The following is a 16,559-nucleotide window of genomic DNA, read 5'->3' as shown; positions in this document are numbered from 1 at the left end:
CTGCTCGCCCTGCTCGGCAAAGAGATGCCATACTGGGATTTCCCTGCCCTGGCATTCCTTGTGGAGGTGAGCCTCAAGGCCAGTGCTGCCTGGCTGAGCGGCCTCCCAGCCCTCTGGCCTCTTGCAGCCACAGCTGCCAGGACAGTGCCTGTGCCCTGTGCTGCTGCCTGGGCCCGGCCCTGTGCGCTTCTGGGCTCCTGCCGGCCAGCTCCCCTGTCACTGCCCTGTGCCTTTCAGGTCCTTGAGTGCCTGGACTTGAGGGAATGCAGTGACAGTGTTCTGGAGATCCTGGCACAGAACCTGCAGAGCGAGCACATGGCCAGGCGTTACTTGGCGCTCCGAGGCCTCGTAGTGCTGGGCAAGAATCCCTTGATGGTGAGAAGGGGGCAGTGGCTGAAGCCGTGCAGGCAGCGTGGGGCTGGGCAACGCAGTCGCTTGGCATTGTCTGGGCTTCGGCCGCTGGGGCAGCTGTTCCCATCTCTCCTGCTTCCCGCTTCAGCTGCCCCAGTGCTTCGGGACAGGCCTTTGGCCTCTGGGCCCTGCGGCAGCAGGGCGGCCTTTCACTAAGTCGTGTTCCGCACAGGCTGAAAAAATGCAGAGCCTGACTGAAAGTCTTGTGGAGCTCCTGGAGGAAAATGACAGCGACATGATCAGGATGAGCATTCTTCTCCTCAGATATTTGCTCCTGGATAATGGTGCTCCAATAGCCACCCCCATCGCCCTGCAGCTGGCTGAGGCGCTCCTGCCACTCTTTGACAGCGTAAGGCTCTGTGCCCACAGCCACAGCCACTGGCTGCTGCCCGGACCCTTGGTGCCCTGTGCAGATGCACGCCTGTGCCCTGGGGGGCCTGAAGCAGCTGATGCTCAGGTCTTTTGCCCTTTCCTGTCGTCCAGGATGATATCCAGGTGCAGCTGAGCTCCATGGCTCTCTTTCAAGAGATGCTGGACTTATTAACAGAAGAGGGAAGAAAGGCCCTCAAGTCCCACGTGCGCCAGAGCCTGCTCCCTCTCTACTTCCACTGCCATGATGAGAATCAGATTGTTGCTGAGGTGAGCACTTGTGGCCAGCTGCTGTCCCCCTGGCAGGGGCTTGGGCGGCCTCCTGCCCTGGCACCTTGTGGGCTGCAGCCTCCTCCAGCCTGTGCCACTGGGATGCTCTTGTGCCCTGGACTGTGGGGCCATCTGTGCATCTCTGTCCCTCTCCAGGCCTCCCGGGAAGCGCTGCATTCCTCAGCCAGATTCCTGAAGAGGAGGGATATAGAACAAATGCTACACGTGGATCAGAGCTTTGGGGAGTGCCTGGTAAGAACAGCAGAGACCCCCCCAGCCTCAGCATGGCGAAGGTCCCTGAGGACGGTGCTCAGTGTGCGGGGCTAACAGCTGTGCCCGCTGCTGCAGCCAGAGGCTGCGCGGCCTCTTCTCCAGGCTCCCGTGGGCCTGAGTCGGGTGCCCATGGAGCCCCGGCCCGGCGGGGCTGCGGGGCGGCACCGCGGCTCCCCGGGCAGCAGCCGGCCCTCTGCCCCTCCCCTCGGGAGCCCTTGGCCAGCGGCTGCTGCCCGCGCCTCAGGGCTGTGCGGGTAGGCGAGGCCGGCGATGGGCGGCGATGGGCGCAGACAGCGCCCAGCCCAGGAGCTGAGCCCGCGCCAACCCTTCCCTCCTGCCGCTCTCTCCAGCTGGCAGAGGACAGTAGCCGAGCGGCCGAGCACCTGCGCCGGGCACTGCACTACCTGCAGAGCCCACAGGAGTCCCTGCGAGAGGCGGCCGTCAGGTTCATGGGTGAGTCCCGAGCCCGGGCTCCTCCCCGGCCCGCCGCAGCTCGGCCCCGGCCCCGCCTGCTGCCCCGGGAGCGCCAGCCCGGCCCGGCGCCGTGGAGCCCCGCCTGGCCTGGGCGTTGCTACTGCCGCCCTCTGGCAGCCGTGCCCTGGGGCGGCAGCGTGCGGCAAGGGCCGGGCTGAGCCCTGCCGGGCCAGCAGCCCGTGTGGCCACAGCGCCGGCAGCGCCGCTGGCAGGGAGCTGTGCCGCTGGCGCCGTGACAGGCTCTGTGTTCACAGGCATGGCCGGGCGGCACCTGAGGGGGCAGCAGCAAGAGCTGCAGCTGATCTGCACTGGTGAGTGAGTGAGGGCAGCGGGCTGACCGCGGGGGCTGGAGGGGGCAGCTGCAAGCCCTGCCCCAACTGTGGAGGGATCGGCACCCGTGGGCAGAGCACACAGAGATATCAGGGCTACGTGTGGCATTCGTGGTCAGCAACTTCGGGCTGATCCCCTTGCTCCCTGCTCCCTGTGGGCCATGGCAAGAGACGACCGGGATGGCCCTGACAGGGGGCTCTCCTCGGCTCCCTGCATATGCGGGATATGACCTTGCCTCTGTTCCTCTCTCTTGCAGCCCTTGAAGAAATGGCATATGACAGCAGTCCTGCAATCAGAGATGCTGCAGTAGAATTTTGTTTAGTTCTCCGGGCTCTTGAGAGAGCTCCCTACTCCCCATGGCAGAAGCTGCGAGATCGATTCCGCAGTGCATGGAGGAAACGGCCTCGTCTTTGCTGCACTGCCTTACTGTTCTGCTGCAGCTCCCCGGAGAGGTGATCTGCAACACTCAGCCTGCTTGGGCCATTTGAGACAGCAGGAATTTTCTTTTCCTTCTTCCAGATTTTTCTGTTTGTATTTTCCTTGTTTTTGTTTGTGTAAATATAAAATATGTTACAATACACAGAGTCCCAGGATCTTTCTTTTCCTTCACACGGTCCATAGGGCATAGGGGGAGTGGGGCGAAAAGGTGCTTCTGCTCAGCCAGCTGTCTAGCCATGCATTGTTGCAGGGAAAATGGCCAGAAGCCTTTTGGCCTTTGGTGGTTCTGCTGAAGCCTTTGTGCTGCCCACAGAGCAGCTGGGCAGGGGCCGGAGCTGCGGGGATCCCTGCCAGAGCGGTGCCTGGAGATGGCCACAGGGCCTGTGCCGGACAGGAAGGGCCATCCGTGTCCTCCTGCCCGTCTGCTGCTGGCTGCAGTGCTGAGGGCTCCCAGGTGCCTCTGGATGGGGCTCCTGTGGAGCTGCTGTGGGGCTGCGGCGCTGCTGCCGGCAAGCTTGGCCAGGCTGAGGGAGACCCTGAGGGGCTGAGGCAATGCTAAAGCCCTGAGCAATTGGCTGGCAGAGGCCATAGGCAGCCCCTGGCAGCCGCCTTGATCCCGACAGCCGGCGGCTCTGGCGCTTCCAGGTCGGTGGCCGGTTGGAGGGACGCCCTGGAATCAGGCGTGGAACCCTGGTCCTGGCCTTTCAGGGCTGTGGCCAGCTGTTGGGGGGCTGGGGGGGTGCCCTCCCAGTGCTCCAGACTGGAGCACCCCGCCCCTCAGCCTTAGGCATTGAGCTCCACTGCCTGATATCCAAGTCTTGTTCCTCTTGCTGTGGGGGTGGCCGAGCTCTGTGGCTTTAGGCCCCGTGGAGCCAGAAGAGCAGCAGCTTTGAGCCCACAGGGGCCACAGAAAGGCCCTCTTGGACCATGGACATTCCTGTCCTTCCCAGGCCAGGGACACATGAGAATGAAGCGGGCACCTTCAGGGTGCCACGCTGGCTTTGCACTGGGCCATCTCCCTGCGCTGCGCACGGCTGGCTCTTTGCTTTGCTGCTCTCGGCCTTGTGTCGTCGTACTCCTCTGGCTGCCTGCAGCCAGGGGCAGCCCTATCAGGAGGCTGAAAGGCCCCGTCTCCAACATCTCAAGGGGGAAATGGACCTCTCCCAGCCCTCAGCCCACGCTGTAAGCAGAGCAGAGCCTTTTCCCCAGCCCCATTGGCTTTCTGCCTGCTTCTGGCCCCTGGCCACCATGACCCACTGCTCTCGCTCTGAGTCACCTACAGCATGCCTGGTGCCTCTTGATTTGCTGACCCTGGGATGTGAGGCTCACTGAGGGAAAGGTGGCTGTCCCAATGCTGAGGGCACACGTGGCTCACTGAGCAGACTTGAGGCTTCCCCAGCAGCTTGCAGGTGCCTTACGTCTCATGTCTCAGTGCTTGTGCTCCTGCCTCTTCCTGTCCCTCTTCTCGCCCTCACCCAACCTGCACCCTCTGACCTACCTTCAATAAACCCTGTTGCATCAGACACGGTGTCAAGAGCCCTCCTTCGGCTGCCGGTCGAGCGCACGTTACAACCTCCGGGCCTGGGAGCATGGTGGGCTGGGGGAGCTGTCTCTCAGACCAAGAGGGAACGGCTCTCGATAGCACCTGCCCATGGACATTCCCCGCACCAAATAAAATCATCTCCAAGTTTAGCTAGTAAGCTAGTAAGGTATAAACCATTAATTGCCTGGAAATCTGGCACTAGTCTCTGAGTTCCATTAGGTTTCTTTATTGCTGATCTAGCAGTGTTAAATTTTGACTGCCATTCTTCCAATAGTCCTGATGTCAGGGATTTAATTGACTGTTGGCTCTATTCCTTTCCTAGCTTCTAACCTTCAAGGGTATTACTTTCTGACTACTGCCCTAACTCTTGTCTGTAGCTCAATTTTCATAGGGTCTGCTTGATTTGATTTTCCTGGGCTACCAGTATCCCATACTCTTGGGTTTCACCTGATTCAATACTTGCTCTAACTAGTTCTTCTTGTTTGTTGGTCTGGTGTCAATTGTCAGTCCTACTGCTAAAACCGCTCATTTGTCTTCAGGTACCTTCCATTGAAGTTTTCTTTTCTAAACCGAACAGTTGCTTCTAAATTTTCAAGCAAATCCCTGCATAGGACAGATTTGGGTGAGTTTTGGTAAAGAAAGAAACTGATGTATTCCCATTTTCTTCTTGATTTTACATCAAAGTGGTTTCAGGAAGAATGCATTTTCTGGCTGCCCTATAGTTGCTCCTATTGCTTGAAGATAGTTTTCACGTTTGGGTATCAGTTCTTGATTCAAGAGTGAAAATGTGTCTCCACTATTTCTTAAAATTTCAACTTCTTCATCATTCTTTAGCTGTATTTAAACAGTGGCCTGCTAGGGTAAGAATTGCCAGTCTCAGTCATTTCTTATCATCTAGAGTGGCTGCAAGAGTTTTGTGTACTTTGTCTGCTTACTCTGGGCACTGGTCCTATTTCCAGTGTCCTGATTTATTACATGATGCACATTGATTTGGCCCCAGCTTGGTCTGTGGCTGCTTTGAACCTCCTCTGCCTCTGCTATTTTCACCCCTGCCTCTGCTTCAACCACGCCTACATCCGTCCTCTCCCTGGTGCTGATCCAGAGCTGCCACCATGGCTGCAGGGAACTCTTTTTCTTTTTCCCTCTCTTGACTATCGTACACTTTCTACTTATGATGTAGTGTCTAAAAGATTGCGTGACTGCTCAATGTTCTTCGAACACCTCTCAAACTCAGACAGGCTTGGTGCTGTGACCATTTCCCTGGGGTGTTCCAGTTCGTGTTTATTTATCAGTTATCGTAGAATGGTTTGTTTTCATGTACCCCGTATTTTCCCCAAGTTGGTTTACCCCTAGGTTCTGCCCTCCCTCAAAGCTGTCTCCCTCATGCCATTCCCCACTCTTTGTTCCAGCTCCTTCCCTGCCTCTCAAGATAATCCAGCTCTTTATTCCTGAACCTTCCCTGTCACTTTTGCCTTGGACCAACCCCTGACTGCACCACCCCTTTGGAATTCCTCTATTGCTGGAAGCTCCACTGGCCCATGTGACCTACCTTCTCTTCCCATCTGTCCTAATTAGTCCCAGGCAACTGATGGAATCCCCTCGCTCCTCCCCTGCAGATTCCTTATTGCTCAATCGTTTGTATCCACCCCTTGAGTTGTACCCCGATAAAATCCCGTGCACAGAAGTGCTGGCGGCTCTTTGCTGCTGAATCCTTCTCTTGGAATAAGCCTTGGCCTGTGGAACCTCACAATCAAGGAGCCTCCTCCTTCTCTTTGGCCTGCTCCGTGCTGCAGTTGATGCATCCTGAACCACTGAGCAGTGGCTCACCAGGGTCAGCCACGGGCAGGACCCAAGCCTTGGCTGTTCCCCACTCCTGGCGCAGCGCCGCAGTTTTCCCAAGAGCCAGCCCGGGCTCCGCTGGGCTGCGTCCATGGGGAACCCGTCCCAGTGCCCGACCGTGCTCTGGGTGAAAAACCTTGATGTGATACAGAAATGAAACTTGCCCTGTCCCAGCTCCCTGCCCTTTTCTCCAGTCCTATCACTGGTCCCAACGGTGACGAGAGCTGCAGCAGCCCCTCTGATTCCTCTCAGGAGGAGGTTGAAGACCACAATGACGCCCTTTACTCTCCTCCAGGCTGAACAAAGTGGCTTCAGCTGCACCTGGAGGGCTTCCCCTCCAGGCCACACTCCATCCTTGCAGTCCTCCTTTGCATTCTGGCTAATGGTTTCATATCTTTTGATATTGTACTGCCCAAAACTGCGCCCGTCTGCTTCCAGCGCTTCTCTTGGCTGCTGCTTCAGGGTGTGGGCACCATCATCAGAGACACAGAAGAGCTTCTCGTCCCAGAGTTGTCCTTATCCTCCGCACTTCCACGTCTCTGCCTTGATGTTCACTGGGGAACTTGCCACTTTGTGGCCGCTCATTGCTGTGCTCAGCAGGGACACAGTTTTGTTTGGACATGAGCTGCCAGAGCAAGACATGCAGCAACTGAAGCTGAGAATAGCAGAGGCTGGGCAGATGCCATTTTTTCCAGAATGTGGGAAAGAGGGTGAGAAAAGCACAAGGAAATTTCAGACTGGTAACTTTGCAATCTAATTGCCCTGAGCAACTCAGCAATGGATGGTGCTCTGGTGCTACTGCCAATGCCTTCCATGAGAAAAATTCATTTCAGGAAGGAGCAACATCATCTGACAGAGACCAAGTGTGCCAGCAGTTGCTCCAGGTGCTCCTGCCATCAGCCCCTGCAGGAAAGAGGCACAGCCCCCAAGGCACGTGGCCTTTGGCTCCTTCTGGCACAGAAGCCCCCCGGGGGCACAGGTCTCTGGGGCAGGAGACAGGCACCAGCGCTTCCAGGGCTTGGGGGGCGGCAGGTCTGCTTGGCCGGGGACTCTGCCACACCTGCTGATGTCAGCGCTCCCCGGGCCCCAGGCCTCAGAGCAGCATTCGTGCCCGGGCCCACACGTTCCTTGTGCGTGTCACACCGGCAACTTTAGGACGGCCACCAGCCGGGACGTGTCCCAAGGAGGCCCTGCCAGCTTCCCTGCAAGGCCCCGTGCCCTTCCCAGCGCGGCTGCGTCGGCAGCCCTGGGGGCTCCTTCTGCTGCCCTGAGCCCACAGAGCATGGCAGCGTTTGCTGATGCTCTGAGCCCTTCTTAAAGATCCTGCCGGCCTTGCTTAGACTCCTGGGGCCAGCCATTCCTTCCAAACTGGGCCACTTTGGGTGGGCTGGGCGTGGCCCCAAGGCAGGCGGCAGTGTGTGCAAGGGCCCTTGGTGACACGGTGCCGCACAGTCACTGTGACATGGAACGGGTGTCCAAAGGCCCTTTGTGACACGGGGTGACATAGGAGCTGGAGGTGACAAGAGCACGCCACAGTGCTCAGAGCACGCGACGGGACAGGACGGGACAGAGCGGTGCCGTGAGGAGCCCCCGCACAGCGCGCTCGTTCACGTCCCAGCCGGAGCTTTTCTGAAGCCTAGTTCCTGCAGCTGAGCTCGAGGCCAGACCACAGGACTTGCTGACCTGTGGTCTCCCTGAGGCTTCTCTTCTGCAGGTGCCCTTGAGGCCATATCATAGTCCTTGTCAGGAGTCCCCTGTCCTTGTGGCAGGGGCCCTTGAGACCGAGTGCAGGACTTGCTGTCCTGTAGCCTTCCTGAGGCTTCTTACTTGAAGGTACCTTCCAGGCACCACTGCAGGACTTGGTGCCTTGGAGCTTTTCCAAGGCAACTCTCCTGCAAATAGCCACAAATCCAGGCAGAGACATGGAGCAGAGACACCCAGCAGTGCCTGAGGTGGCCTGGGTGGAGGAGGAGGAAGAAGGCCCTGGAGCTGCCCCGGCACAGCAGACTGAAGAGGTGGTGCCATTCCAGCCACCGCAGGAGGGTGAGTGGCAGAGCTGGGCCACAGGACTGGTGCCTGCTGCCAGCTTGGACCCCATGCCGTGCCGTGCCGTGCCATGCTATACCCTGGGGACATGCCCACGGACAGGACGGAAGAGGGGCCGGCCAGACACCCTGCAGTTGCCGTGCTCCATCCCCTGGGGCATCCCGGGGCTCTCTCGGCCTGCGGATTGCAGGGCTGGCCCGTGTTCTCCAGCCTCTCCCGCAGCCCCTCATCTCTGGCTGCGCTCGCTCTTTGCCAGATGCAGCCCTGGAGCGCACACAAGAGCAGGAGTCCAGCCGTGGCCGCTTCCACAGAACAGCGCAGGTACCTGCAGCCACCCCCACCTGGGCTGGGCCTGCTGTCCCTGCTCAGCCCAGCACCGTGTGTGGAGCACTCCATGCAACATCCCCGGCTTCTTGCCCTTCTCCTACAGTTCGTTTGCAACTTCCTCAAGAGAATTGAGGAGGAAGAAACCATCGCCACGGGCGTAGGCCTCAGACCATACTCGCCCATCTTCCTAAGCAAGACCAGTGCTGCCCTGCTGTCCATGCTTGTAGAGGAACATTTTTACACTCCAAAGCAAGTAAGCAGCCTGTGGCCAGGCTTTGATCCTCCCAGCAATTGCTTGGCCTCCCAGTCCACGCATGCTGCTTGCTGTGAGTCTTTCAGGCCACATGGCAGTGGGGTGGGAAGGGAAGCAGCACTCCTCTGGGGAAGCTGGGAACATTGCTCCCTCTGGCAGCTTTCCAAGTCTCCCCGTGCCTTCTCCAGGTGCCTGCCATGGTGAGCTACATCCACCAGTGGCTCATGGCCAATGATTCTGCTGGAGCACAGGCTGGACAAGACCCTGCTGGATCTCACCGAAGCACAGCCAAATGACGCAGTCATCACGCTCCTGCGTGTGGCCCCGTCCTGTGACAGGTATGGGGCCCACCTGCCCACAGGGCTCAGGCCTCCTCAGCCCATCACCCTGCACAGCCTGCCCCAGGTGTCGGAGCAACAGAGAGTTCCAGGGCCCTCTGGATGCTCCCTTTCCCAGCCCTGCCATGTCAGCCCCTGAGCCTGCTGCCATGCTCCCTTGCCGCCTCTCAGGGCTCTGTCCCCACAGGGCTGGGCTGTCTGGCTGCTGCTGGCAGGGGGGCAGTGGGCAGAGGCAGAAATGGCAGCCGGCTCCGCTGCCCCCGCTGCTGTGTCTGAGACCCCCCTGAGACACAGCTCTAACCCCACAGAGCTGCCATGGCCATGTGGAAGACCATCATGGGCTCAGCCAGGACTGCGGAGCTGGCGCAGCTGATCCTCCTGGATGTGCTGGGGAGCTGGCCAGAGTACAGCACCTGCACCTCCAATGGGGACGAAACGGCTGTCTTTGCCCTGGCTGTGAGTTTCTGACACTGGCCTTTGCAGGCCCCAAGGCTGCCTCTCCAGCAGCTCTCCATCCTCCTTCCCCCACTGCATCTCCCTGCCTCAGGCGCTGGCCTGAAACCCGGCCCAGGGGCAGCTTCAGGCCCACCAGGCCCCGTGCTCCCCCTGCCAAGGTCTCTCCTGGCCTCTCCCTGCCACGCTCGGGCCCTGCCACACGCACACCTCGGCACTGAGCGCTGTCTCGGGGGGCTTTGTCCTTTGCAGGCAACTGTGGTGATGTGGAAGATCCTCCAGGTGCCCTGTCTCCCACGGATCTTGAAGGTGTATTTCCCCCGCCTATTTGTGCATCTGCTATTCCAAGTGTTCTTCAGCACTCTGGATATGCCAGAGGAGGTCGACACCTTCTGGAAGCAATGCCAGGAAGAGCACGGCCTTGCCACCAGCCCCAACAGGTGCTCCATCCCACTCCTCCTGTCCCTGCCACGTGGCCTGCCAAGGAGCCAGTGCTGCCAGTGTGACCTGGGCTATGCTGTGCACACAGGTTTGCTGTGCGCACCCTGAAGTCCCTGCTCTGCCTTCTCCGCTGCGAGGATGTGGTGGTGGCAATGGAGCGCAGGTGTGCCTGGGACACGCTGCTCTCTCTTGACACTCACCACTTTGCCGTGGCTCTGCTTGCCAGGTGAGACCCCCTTCTCCCCACTGCCTCTGACATTGCTGCTCTGTGCCCAGGTGCCCAAAAAAGTGTCTGTGGCGGCCATGGGTCAGAGGGCCTTGTCACTGAGGGACGGCCAAGCAGACTGGAAAAGGCTGGCACAGGAGGGTGCCCATGAGCAACCAACTCCCAAATGGCCCACGTCCCCTTGCTGGAAGGGTGCTGGGGAAAGATGAGAACTGGGTGAGTCACGCCTGGGAGAAGTTTGCCCCACTGCATCAGGGCCTTGTTTCCTTTTGCCCCTCTTCAGAGAAATTCGCCGCTTAGCCATCCACTTTTGTTCCGCGGTTGCATTCTACCTGCTCGCCCTGCTCGGCAAAGAGATGCCATACTGGGATTTCCCTGCCCTGGCATTCCTTGTGGAGGTGAGCCTCAAGGCCAGTGCTGCCTGGCTGAGCGGCCTCCCAGCCCTCTGGCCTCTTGCAGCCACAGCTGCCAGGACAGTGCCTGTGCCCTGTGCTGCTGCCTGGGCCCGGCCCTGTGCGCTTCTGGGCTCCTGCCGGCCAGCTCCCCTGTCACTGCCCTGTGCCTTTCAGGTCCTTGAGTGCCTGGACTTGAGGGAATGCAGTGACAGTGTTCTGGAGATCCTGGCACAGAACCTGCAGAGCGAGCACATGGCCAGGCGTTACTTGGCGCTCCGAGGCCTCGTAGTGCTGGGCAAGAATCCCTTGATGGTGAGAAGGGGGCAGTGGCTGAAGCCGTGCAGGCAGCGTGGGGCTGGGCAACGCAGTCGCTTGGCATTGTCTGGGCTTCGGCCGCTGGGGCAGCTGTTCCCATCTCTCCTGCTTCCCGCTTCAGCTGCCCCAGTGCTTCGGGACAGGCCTTTGGCCTCTGGGCCCTGCGGCAGCAGGGCGGCCTTTCACTAAGTCGTGTTCCGCACAGGCTGAAAAAATGCAGAGCCTGACTGAAAGTCTTGTGGAGCTCCTGGAGGAAAATGACAGCGACATGATCAGGATGAGCATTCTTCTCCTCAGATATTTGCTCCTGGATAATGGTGCTCCAATAGCCACCCCCATCGCCCTGCAGCTGGCTGAGGCGCTCCTGCCACTCTTTGACAGCGTAAGGCTCTGTGCCCACAGCCACAGCCACTGGCTGCTGCCCGGACCCTTGGTGCCCTGTGCAGATGCACGCCTGTGCCCTGGGGGGCCTGAAGCAGCTGATGCTCAGGTCTTTTGCCCTTTCCTGTCGTCCAGGATGATATCCAGGTGCAGCTGAGCTCCATGGCTCTCTTTCAAGAGATGCTGGACTTATTAACAGAAGAGGGAAGAAAGGCCCTCAAGTCCCACGTGTGCCAGAGCCTGCTCCCTCTCTACTTCCACTGCCATGATGAGAATCAGATTGTTGCTGAGGTGAGCACTTGTGGCCAGCTGCTGTCCCCCTGGCAGGGGCTTGGGCGGCCTCCTGCCCTGGCACCTTGTGGGCTGCAGCCTCCTCCAGCCTGTGCCACTGGGATGCTCCTGTGCCCTGGACTGTGGGGCCATCTGTGCATCTCTGTCCCTCTCCAGGCCTCCCGGGAAGCGCTGCATTCCTCAGCCAGATTCCTGAAGAGGAGGGATATAGAACAAATGCTACACGTGGATCAGAGCTTTGGGGAGTGCCTGGTAAGAACAGCAGAGACCCCCCCAGCCTCAGCATGGCGAAGGTCCCTGAGGACGGTGCTCAGTGTGCGGGGCTAACAGCTGTGCCCGCTGCTGCAGCCAGAGGCTGCGCGGCCTCTTCTCCAGGCTCCCGTGGGCCTGAGTCGGGTGCCCATGGAGCCCCGGCCCGGCGGGGCTGCGGGGCGGCACCGCGGCTCCCCGGGCAGCAGCCGGCCCTCTGCCCCTCCCCTCGGGAGCCCTTGGCCAGCGGCTGCTGCCCGCGCCTCAGGGCTGTGCGGGTAGGCGAGGCCGGCGATGGGCGGCGATGGGCGCAGACAGCGCCCAGCCCAGGAGCTGAGCCCGCGCCAACCCTTCCCTCCTGCCGCTCTCTCCAGCTGGCAGAGGACAGTAGCCGAGCGGCCGAGCACCTGCGCCGGGCACTGCACTACCTGCAGAGCCCACAGGAGTCCCTGCGAGAGGCGGCCGTCAGGTTCATGGGTGAGTCCCGAGCCCGGGCTCCTCCCCGGCCCGCCGCAGCTCGGCCCCGGCCCCGCCTGCTGCCCCGGGAGCGCCAGCCCGGCCCGGCGCCGTGGAGCCCCGCCTGGCCTGGGCGTTGCTACTGCCGCCCTCTGGCAGCCGTGCCCTGGGGCGGCAGCGTGCGGCAAGGGCCGGGCTGAGCCCTGCCGGGCCAGCAGCCCGTGTGGCCACAGCGCCGGCAGCGCCGCTGGCAGGGAGCTGTGCCGCTGGCGCCGTGACAGGCTCTGTGTTCACAGGCATGGCCGGGCGGCACCTGAGGGGGCAGCAGCAAGAGCTGCAGCTGATCTGCACTGGTGAGTGAGTGAGGGCAGCGGGCTGACCGCGGGGGCTGGAGGGGGCAGCTGCAAGCCCTGCCCCAACTGTGGAGGGATCGGCACCCGTGGGCAGAGCACACAGAGATATCAGGGCTACGTGTGGCATTCGTGGTCAGCAACTTCGGGCTGATCCCCTTGCTCCCTGCTCCCTGTGGGCCATGGCAAGAGACGACCGGGATGGCCCTGACAGGGGGCTCTCCTCGGCTCCCTGCATATGCGGGATATGACCTTGCCTCTGTTCCTCTCTCTTGCAGCCCTTGAAGAAATGGCATATGACAGCAGTCCTGCAATCAGAGATGCTGCAGTAGAATTTTGTTTAGTTCTCCGGGCTCTTGAGAGAGCTCCCTACTCCCCATGGCAGAAGCTGCGAGATCGATTCCGCAGTGCATGGAGGAAACGGCCTCGTCTTTGCTGCACTGCCTTACTGTTCTGCTGCAGCTCCCCGGAGAGGTGATCTGCAACACTCAGCCTGCTTGGGCCATTTGAGACAGCAGGAATTTTCTTTTCCTTCTTCCAGATTTTTCTGTTTGTATTTTCCTTGTTTTTGTTTGTGTAAATATAAAATATGTTACAATACACAGAGTCCCAGGATCTTTCTTTTCCTTCACACGGTCCATAGGGCATAGGGGGAGTGGGGCGAAAAGGTGCTTCTGCTCAGCCAGCTGTCTAGCCATGCATTGTTGCAGGGAAAATGGCCAGAAGCCTTTTGGCCTTTGGTGGTTCTGCTGAAGCCTTTGTGCTGCCCACAGAGCAGCTGGGCAGGGGCCGGAGCTGCGGGGATCCCTGCCAGAGCGGTGCCTGGAGATGGCCACAGGGCCTGTGCCGGACAGGAAGGGCCATCCGTGTCCTCCTGCCCGTCTGCTGCTGGCTGCAGTGCTGAGGGCTCCCAGGTGCCTCTGGATGGGGCTCCTGTGGAGCTGCTGTGGGGCTGCGGCGCTGCTGCCGGCAAGCTTGGCCAGGCTGAGGGAGACCCTGAGGGGCTGAGGCAATGCTAAAGCCCTGAGCAATTGGCTGGCAGAGGCCATAGGCAGCCCCTGGCAGCCGCCTTGATCCCGACAGCCGGCGGCTCTGGCGCTTCCAGGTCGGTGGCCGGTTGGAGGGACGCCCTGGAATCAGGCGTGGAACCCTGGTCCTGGCCTTTCAGGGCTGTGAGGCCAGCTGTTGGGGGGCTGGGGGGGTGCCCTCCCAGTGCTCCAGACTGGAGCACCCCGCCCCTCAGCCTTAGGCATTGAGCTCCACTGCCTGATATCCAAGTCTTGTTCCTCTTGCTGTGGGGGTGGCCGAGCTCTGTGGCTTTAGGCCCCGTGGAGCCAGAAGAGCAGCAGCTTTGAGCCCACAGGGGCCACAGAAAGGCCCTCTTGGACCATGGACATTCCTGTCCTTCCCAGGCCAGGGACACATGAGAATGAAGCGGGCACCTTCAGGGTGCCACGCTGGCTTTGCACTGGGCCATCTCCCTGCGCTGCGCACGGCTGGCTCTTTGCTTTGCTGCTCTCGGCCTTGTGTCGTCGTACTCCTCTGGCTGCCTGCAGCCAGGGGCAGCCCTATCAGGAGGCTGAAAGGCCCCGTCTCCAACATCTCAAGGGGGAAATGGACCTCTCCCAGCCCTCAGCCCACGCTGTAAGCAGAGCAGAGCCTTTTCCCCAGCCCCATTGGCTTTCTGCCTGCTTCTGGCCCCTGGCCACCATGACCCACTGCTCTCGCTCTGAGTCACCTACAGCATGCCTGGTGCCTCTTGATTTGCTGACCCTGGGATGTGAGGCTCACTGAGGGAAAGGTGGCTGTCCCAATGCTGAGGGCACACGTGGCTCACTGAGCAGACTTGAGGCTTCCCCAGCAGCTTGCAGGTGCCTTACGTCTCATGTCTCAGTGCTTGTGCTCCTGCCTCTTCCTGTCCCTCTTCTCGCCCTCACCCAACCTGCACCCTCTGACCTACCTTCAATAAACCCTGTTGCATCAGACACGGTGTCAAGAGCCCTCCTTCGGCTGCCGGTCGAGCGCACGTTACAACCTCCGGGCCTGGGAGCATGGTGGGCTGGGGGAGCTGTCTCTCAGACCAAGAGGGAACGGCTCTCGATAGCACCTGCCCATGGACATTCCCCGCACCAAATAAAATCATCTCCAAGTTTAGCTAGTAAGCTAGTAAGGTATAAACCATTAATTGCCTGGAAATCTGGCACTAGTCTCTGAGTTCCATTAGGTTTCTTTATTGCTGATCTAGCAGTGTTAAATTTTGACTGCCATTCTTCCAATAGTCCTGATGTCAGGGATTTAATTGACTGTTGGCTCTATTCCTTTCCTAGCTTCTAACCTTCAAGGGTATTACTTTCTGACTACTGCCCTAACTCTTGTCTGTAGCTCAATTTTCATAGGGTCTGCTTGATTTGATTTTCCTGGGCTACCAGTATCCCATACTCTTGGGTTTCACCTGATTCAATACTTGCTCTAACTAGTTCTTCTTGTTTGTTGGTCTGGTGTCAATTGTCAGTCCTACTGCTAAAACCGCTCATTTGTCTTCAGGTACCTTCCATTGAAGTTTTCTTTTCTAAACCGAACAGTTGCTTCTAAATTTTCAAGCAAATCCCTGCATAGGACAGATTTGGGTGAGTTTTGGTAAAGAAAGAAACTGATGTATTCCCATTTTCTTCTTGATTTTACATCAAAGTGGTTTCAGGAAGAATGCATTTTCTGGCTGCCCTATAGTTGCTCCTATTGCTTGAAGATAGTTTTCACGTTTGGGTATCAGTTCTTGATTCAAGAGTGAAAATGTGTCTCCACTATTTCTTAAAATTTCAACTTCTTCATCATTCTTTAGCTGTATTTAAACAGTGGCCTGCTAGGGTAAGAATTGCCAGTCTCAGTCATTTCTTATCATCTAGAGTGGCTGCAAGAGTTTTGTGTACTTTGTCTGCTTACTCTGGGCACTGGTCCTATTTCCAGTGTCCTGATTTATTACATGATGCACATTGATTTGGCCCCAGCTTGGTCTGTGGCTGCTTTGAACCTCCTCTGCCTCTGCTATTTTCACCCCTGCCTCTGCTTCAACCACGCCTACATCCGTCCTCTCCCTGGTGCTGATCCAGAGCTGCCACCATGGCTGCAGGGAACTCTTTTTCTTTTTCCCTCTCTTGACTATCGTACACTTTCTACTTATGATGTAGTGTCTAAAAGATTGCGTGACTGCTCAATGTTCTTCGAACACCTCTCAAACTCAGACAGGCTTGGTGCTGTGACCATTTCCCTGGGGTGTTCCAGTTCGTGTTTATTTATCAGTTATCGTAGAATGGTTTGTTTTCATGTACCCCGTATTTTCCCCAAGTTGGTTTACCCCTAGGTTCTGCCCTCCCTCAAAGCTGTCTCCCTCATGCCATTCCCCACTCTTTGTTCCAGCTCCTTCCCTGCCTCTCAAGATAATCCAGCTCTTTATTCCTGAACCTTCCCTGTCACTTTTGCCTTGGACCAACCCCTGACTGCACCACCCCTTTGGAATTCCTCTATTGCTGGAAGCTCCACTGGCCCATGTGACCTACCTTCTCTTCCCATCTGTCCTAATTAGTCCCAGGCAACTGATGGAATCCCCTCGCTCCTCCCCTGCAGATTCCTTATTGCTCAATCGTTTGTATCCACCCCTTGAGTTGTACCCCGATAAAATCCCGTGCACAGAAGTGCTGGCGGCTCTTTGCTGCTGAATCCTTCTCTTGGAATAAGCCTTGGCCTGTGGAACCTCACAATCAAGGAGCCTCCTCCTTCTCTTTGGCCTGCTCCGTGCTGCAGTTGATGCATCCTGAACCACTGAGCAGTGGCTCACCAGGGTCAGCCACGGGCAGGACCCAAGCCTTGGCTGTTCCCCACTCCTGGCGCAGCGCCGCAGTTTTCCCAAGAGCCAGCCCGGGCTCCGCTGGGCTGCGTCCATGGGGAACCCGTCCCAGTGCCCGACCGTGCTCTGGGTGAAAAACCTTGATGTGATACAGAAATGAAACTTGCCCTGTCCCAGCTCCCTGCCCTTTTCTCCAGTCCTATCACTGGTCCCAACGGTGACGAGAGCTGCAGCAGCCCCTCTGATTCCT

The sequence above is a fragment of the Ammospiza nelsoni genome, chromosome 13 (genome assembly GCF_027579445.1).
Source record: "Ammospiza nelsoni isolate bAmmNel1 chromosome 13, bAmmNel1.pri, whole genome shotgun sequence".
NCBI lineage: Eukaryota > Metazoa > Chordata > Aves > Passeriformes > Passerellidae > Ammospiza > Ammospiza nelsoni.
This window is presented reverse-complemented; position numbering follows the sequence as displayed.